Source organism: Rhododendron vialii, chromosome 11a, assembly GCF_030253575.1.
Source record: "Rhododendron vialii isolate Sample 1 chromosome 11a, ASM3025357v1".
Taxonomy (NCBI): Eukaryota; Viridiplantae; Streptophyta; class Magnoliopsida; order Ericales; family Ericaceae; genus Rhododendron; species Rhododendron vialii.
Window position 1 is genome coordinate 3,363,893 of NC_080567.1, and position 7,380 is coordinate 3,371,272.

The 7,380-nt window shown below is 36.4% G+C and overlaps 2 long non-coding RNA genes across 2 annotated transcripts; both read right to left on the bottom strand.

The window, feature by feature from the left end:
- Positions 1 to 233: 233 nt before the first annotated feature.
- LOC131308148 (uncharacterized) lies at positions 234 to 1,057 on the bottom strand. The gene is made up of 2 exons (XR_009194338.1): positions 715 to 1,057; positions 234 to 324 (listed from the first exon to the last, which is right to left on the bottom strand). It is a non-coding gene; the product is annotated as an uncharacterized LOC131308148 (long non-coding RNA).
- Positions 1,058 to 3,059: 2,002 nt separating this feature from the next.
- On the bottom strand, positions 3,060 to 6,940 carry LOC131308149 (uncharacterized). Its single transcript, XR_009194339.1, has 3 exons — positions 6,728 to 6,940; positions 3,736 to 4,608; positions 3,060 to 3,345 (listed from the first exon to the last, which is right to left on the bottom strand). It is a non-coding gene; the product is annotated as an uncharacterized LOC131308149 (long non-coding RNA).
- Positions 6,941 to 7,380: the final 440 nt, after the last annotated feature.

Here is a 7,380-nt window from a genome sequence, read left to right on the forward strand (position 1 = left end):
TCAACTATATTTACCCTTACATGTCATGCCAATCCAAACAAAGAATCAAAGTCTCTTCTTCTTCTCTCTAATTTTCTATTTTTTTTTTACATAAAGTCTCCCAAACGTCTTCCACAAAATGGGGCTTCACAATAATCAAGAGGAGGAATTTAAACATAGCTTTACATACGTTCTAACCAAAAGGTACAATCTTCAATTGCAGGTAAAGTACACAACATGAATTAGACTAGATGATAAACACCTCCTTAATGTTTCCAATGAAGCTCTCAAGAGACGTTTCAATGTGCACTCCATGCAATCCAAGCTAAATGCCATGGCGAGTACCTGAAAGAATAGGGTGAGCTACACTAGCTTGTGTAAAAGACCCAAAGTCGCCCCTGATGTTCAACATGCCCAGAACGTTAACAAAAGACAGCTATGCACAGATTCGCACATTCAGGAAACAGCCGGCATTCAAAAACTCATAACTAATTGTGTGATTATCGGTTTTGCTTGATCTTGGTACTGAAATCTTCGTATTGAAACGTAATTTAACAGTTATGAAGACACCGAAAATTAATTCCTAGCAGAAGGGCCCCAAAAAGACAGATTACCAAAACCCACGAAACTTTCAGCATACACTGGATTTATTCAAGACTCAAAATAGATGATCAAACTTGATTCTTCTACATTGAACTAACACTTAAGCATGTAAAGAAGGCAGGAGATCCCTACCTCGAAGGTTAGAAGCAAGCCCGAACATGGAGGAAACCTCAAAGTGCTCCGATCATGATTCTTCTTGGATCGATAGGAAGATCTCATCGCGTAGAACAACTTTAGTACTTGGGATTTTTCCGAAATCTCATTCTAAGACGATGAAATCAGAGAGAGAAGTTTGGAGGAGAGGTGAGAGAGAGAGAGAGAGAGAGTCGGCCGGGAGAGCAGAGAGAGAGAAAAAGAAAAAAAAGAATTTTTTACTTCTCTACACACCACCCCCACCTATTTTTACTAGCACCAACACCAATCACACTCACACCCCTCCACTAATAACCTTACCACATTAACCCCAAATCTCATATTCACATCATATTTCACATTTCATAGTATAATCTCGCATTAAAATTATTAAAATAAATACGGGTCTTTACATTCTACCCTCCTCAAAGAAATTTCGTCATCGAAATTTGATAAACCACGTACAGTCTATCACGTTCTGCCTCAATGGATACAAGGAAAACCACTTTTGATCGAAGTTATGCAACCATTCAACAAACACGAAATCTTAACTTGAGAAACTTGCGTTCATTATACCAAATATAAATAAGGATTCCTTTCTAACCTTGTCTCTCCTTTCCTATGTCGATTCATTCTTACCCAAACTACTAAACAAAAACTCTTGCTACAGATATCACATTACCCCTCAACACATGATCATGGAGATCTAGGACACGCACCAATTTTTCCTAAAAAATATGCACCGACTCTAGCTCTAGACCTGTCCATTTTACGACACAATGCTAACAATCCCAATTCCAATCAAATAAACATGACCCACTAAGCATGCCATACAATTTCTTTCGAATGCTACCATTTCCATCTTCCTTTTTGCCTTGAGTTCAATCTAAAAGAAATAATTCTAACTATATGTCTGCTTATTATCGTTTAGTCCACTACCTACAAATCATTTCTAACTTCGTACACTAATGTTTCAGCCACAGTCATGCAAGAACTTAGATATTTAACACAGTCAAGAAAACACGAATAAGATAAGTCTGAATACTTCATTCTATTTCATTTTTTTTTCACACAAATTCCTCTTTTCTTTTCCCGTGCAACTCAAACTCTTTGCCTCAAAACAACCCCGTCATGTTTCTACATATTCAAGTGTTCCATCCAAGGCTCAACCTTAATTCATCATTAGATCGTTATTCAAGACTTAACCTTTCCTTTCAATATTTTCCTCAGCATAGAATCAAGAAACTAAATTCAACCACAAATTTACACTAGTTCTTGTTAATTAAACAACATCATCAAGTCATATTCTAACATCACTTAGTGTCAAACAAACACGTGCCACCCTATCATCATGAAGGTAAAAGAAAGCATTGCAATTCCAAATAAATTTAACCATTTCACTTCACAGTTCTCAATTTTCTATCGGATGCAAAAACACATGTTCACATGAGACATAACAAGACATGCATACTCTTCATAACCCCTTTCAAACAAATTGATAAGCTCACCAATAGAGAAAATTTTAAAGTTGGACTTATCTTTTTCTGTTTTAAAAGAATTAAATATTATCTTTCTTATTAGTGCACCGTATATGACAAGGTCCAAATTGATACCCCCCCTCTTTTTTTTTTAAAACAGGTGTCTATTCTTGATATTCAATCTCGAAGTCGTGGTGGCCAGCCGCACCTCAAACTGAATATCCGGAAGTAGATCCTAAAATTCTTAGAAAAAATAAGTTTCACATATGCTAGATACAGTCACCCTTAACAATCAAAATGTCACTTAACATAAACATATTAAATGCACTATATGTTCAAGCCTTACTATTTTGGATAACACAGAACATATACCAAAATAATTGCATAAAACATAAATAACAAACAAAATACACATCAATGCGTAACAATCACAAAGCCTAACCACATCATATCAACGCCGTCTACCGGTAACTTCATACAAATACACCTATTCGCCAAACAACCAATTTCTAGCCACTGCAAGCTTTAAAGAAGATAGGTAATCAACAACAATCACATCACCAATGAAGTCAAGCATTCAATTTTCCTCTGATATGTGTCAAAACACTACACAGCTCTTACGCAAATATACATGCAATGCCATGTAGACAACTGAAACCTATTTACATTGGCACACACACTTTCATGGCCCAAATGCAACCGCTAGACCCATGAGACCTAGTGTCTCCCCACGGTTCCGAGGTATTCTAAACCTATGCTCTGATACCAAGTTGTCACGTCCTCAATTTTTAACAAAATAATAATAAATTTTCTACAAACAAAAGTCATTCTCTCAACTATATTTATCCTTAAATGTCATGCCAACCCAAACAAAGAATCAAAGTCTCTTCTTCTTCTCTCTAATTTTTTTTTTTTTTACATAGAGTCTCCCAAACGTCTTCCACAAAATGGGGCTTCACAATAATCATGAGGAGGAATTTATACATAGCTTTACATATGTTCTAACCAAAAGGTACAACCTTCAATTGCAAGTAAAGTACACAACATGAATTAGACTAGATGATAAACACCTCCTTAATGTTTCCAATGAAGCTCTCAAGAGAAGTTTCAATGTGCACTCCATGCAATCCAAGCTAAATGCCATGGCGAGTACCTGAAAGGATAGGGTGAGCTACACTAGCTCGCGTAAAAGACCCAAAGTCACCCAAAATGTTCAACATGCCCAGAACGTTAATAGAAGAAAGCTACGAACAGATTCGCACATCCAGGAAACAGCCGGTATTCAAAAATTCATAACTAATTGTGTGATAATCGGTTTTGCTTGATCTTGGTACCGAAATCTTCGTATTGAAACGTAATTTAACGGTTATGAAGACACTAAAAATTGACTCCTAGCAGAAGGGCCCCCAAAAGACAGATTACCAAAACCCACGAAATTTTCAGCATACACTAGATTTATTCAAGACTCAAAATAGATGATCAAACTTGATTCTTGTACATCGAACTAACACTTAAACATGTAAAGAAGGCAGGAGATCCCTACCTCGAAGGTTAGAAGCAAGCCCGAACATGGAGGAAACCTCAAAGAGCTCCTATCATGATTCTTCTTGGATCGATAGGAAGATCTCATCGCGTAGAACAACTTTAGTACTTGGGAATTTTCCGAAATCTCATTCTGAGGCGATGAAATCGAAGAGAGAAGTTTGGAGGAGAGGTGAGAGAGAGTGAGAGTCGGCCGTGAGAGTAGAGAGAGAGAGAAAGAAAAAAAGAATTTTTACTTCTCTACACACCACCCCCACCTATTTATACTAGCACCAACACCAATCACACTCACACCCCTCCACTAACAACCTTACCACATTGACCCCAAATCTCATATTCACATCATATTTCACATTTCATAGTATAATCTCGCATTAAAATTATTAAAATAAATACGGGTCTCTACATTCTACCATTCTTAAAGAAATTTCGTCCTCGAAATTTGATAAACCACAGTCTATAACGTTCTGCCTCAATGAATACACGCAAAACCACTTGTGATCGAAGTTATGCAACCATTCAACAAACACAAAATCTTAACTTGAGAAACTTGCGTTCATTATACCAAAAATAAATAAGGATTCCTTTCTAACCTTGTTTCTCCTTTCCTATGTCGATTCATCCATACCCAAACTACTAAACAACACTCTTGCGACAGATATCACATTACACATCAACACATGATCATGAAGATCTAGGACACACACCAGTTTCTACTAAAAAATATGCACCGACTCTAGCTCTAGACATGTCCATTTTACGACACAATGCTAACAATCCCAATTCCAATCAAATAAACATGACTCACTAAGCATGCCAAACAATTTCTTTCAAATGCGACCATCTCCATCTTCCTTTTTGCCTCGAGTTCAATCTAAAAGAAATAATTCTAACTATATGTCTGCTTATTATCGTTTAGTCCGCTACCTACAAATCACTTCTAACTCCGTACACTAATGTTTCAGCCACAGTCATGCAACAACTTAGATATTTAACACAGTCAAGAAAACACGAATAAGATAAGTCTGAACACTTCTTTCTATTTCATTTTTTTTTCACACAAATTCCTTTTTCCTTTTCCCTTGCAACTCAAACTCTTTGCCTCAAAACAACTCTGTCATGTTTCTACATATTCAAGTGTTCCATTCAAGGCTCAACCTTAATTCATCATTAGATCGTTATTCAAGACTTAACCTTTCCTTTCAATATTTTCCTCAGCATAGAATCAAGAAACTAAATTCAACCACAATTTTACACTAGTTCTTGTTAATTAAACAACATCATCAAGACATATTCTAACATCACTTAGTGTCAAACAAACACGTACCAACCTATCGTCATGAAGGTAATAGAAAGCATTGCAATTCCAAAAGAATTTAACCATTTCACTTCACAGTTCTCAATTCTCTATCGGATGCAAAAACACATGTTCACATGAGACATAACAAGACATGCATACTCTTCATAACCCCTTTCAAAAAAATTGATAAGCTCACCAATAGAGAAAATTTTGTAGTTGGACTTATCTCTTTATGGTTTAAAAGATTTAAATATTATCTTGCTTATTAGTGCACCGTATAAGACAATGTCCAAATTGATACCCCCTTCTCTCTTTTTTTTTTTAAAATAGGTGTCTATTCTGGATATTAAATCTCGAGGTAACGGTGGCCAACCGCACCTCAAACTGAATATCCGGAAGTAGATCCTAAAATTCTTAGAAAAAATAAGTTTCACATATGCTAGATACGGTCACCCTTAACAACCAACATGTCACATAACATAAATATATTAAATGCACTATATGTTCAAGCTTTACTATTTTGGATAACACAGAACATATACCAAAATAATTGATTAAAACATAAATAACAAACAAAATACACATCAATGCGTAACAATCACAAAGCCTAACCACATCATATCAACGCCGTCAAGCCGTAACTTCATACAAATACACCTATTCGCAAAACAAGCAATTTCCAGCCACTGCAAGCTTTAAAGAAAGCAGGTAATCAACAACAATCACATCACCTATGAAGTCAAGCCTTCAATTTTCCACTGATATGGGTCAAAACACTACACAGCTCTTACACAAATGTACATGCAATGCCATGTAGATAACTGAAACCTATTTACATTGGCACACACACTTTCATGGCCCAAATGCAACCGCTAGACCCATGAGACCTAGTGTCTCCCCACGGTTCCGAGGTATTCTAAACCTATGCTCTGATACCAAGTTGTCACGTCCGCAATTTTTAACAAAATAATAATACATTTTCTACAAACAAAAGTCTTTTTCTCAACTATATTTACCCTTAAATGTCATGCCAATACAAACAAAGAATCAAAGTCTCTTCTTCTTCTCTATAATTTTTTTTTTTTTTTTACATAAAGTCTCCCAAACGTCTCCCACAAAATGGGGCTTCACAATAATCAAGCAGAGGAATTTATATATAGCTTTACATATGTTCTAACCAAAAGGTACAACCTTCAATTGCAAGTAAAGTACACAACATGAATTAGACTAGATGATAAACACCTCCTTAATGTTTCCAATGAAGCTCCCAAGAGAAGTTTCAATGCAATGCCATGGCAAGTACCTGAAAGGATGGGGTGAGCTACACTAGCTCGTGTAAAAGACCCAAAGTCACCCAAGATGTTCAACATGCCCAGAACGTTAACAGAAGACAGCTACGCACAGATTCGCACATCCAGGAAACAGCCGGTATTCAAAAATACATAACTAATTGTGTGATTATCGGTTTTGCTTGATCTTGGTACCAAAATCTTCGTATTGAAACGTACTTTAACAGTTATGAAGACACAAAAAACTAATTCCTAGCAGAAAGGCCCCCAAAAGACAGATTACCAAAACCCACGAAATTTTCAGCATACACTGGATTTATTCAAGACTCAAAATAGATGATCAAACTTGATTCTTCTACATCAAAGTAACACTTAAGCATGTAAAGAAGGCAGGAGATCCCTACCTCGAAGGTTAGAAGCAAGCCCGAACATGGAAGAAACCTCAAAGTGCTCCGATCATGATTCTTCTTGGATTGATAGGAAGATCTCATCGCGTAGAACAACTTTAGTTCTTGGGATTTTTCCGAAATCTCATTCTAAGGCGATGAAATCAAATAGAGAAGTTTGGAGGAGAGGTGAGAGAGAGAGAGAGAGTCAGCCGGGAGAGTATAGAGAGAGAGAAAGAAAAAAAAGAATTTTTTACTTCTCTACACACCACCCCCACTGATTTATACTAGCGCCAACACCAATCACACTCACACCCCTCCACTAACAACCTTACCACATTGACCCCAAATCTCATATTCACATCATATTTCACATTTCATAGTATAATCTTGCGTTAAAATTATTAAAATAAATACGAGTCTCTACATTCTACGCTTCTTAAAGAAAAATTTCGTCCTCGAAATTTGATAAACCACAGTCTATCACATTCTGCCTCAATGGATACACGCAAAACCACTTGTGATCGAAGTTATGCAACCATTCAACAAACGCAAAATATTAACTTGAGAAACTTGCGTTCATTATACCAAAAATAAAGAAGGATTCCTTTCTAACCTTGTCTCTCTTTTCCTATGTCGATTCATCCTTACCCAAACTACTAAACAAAACT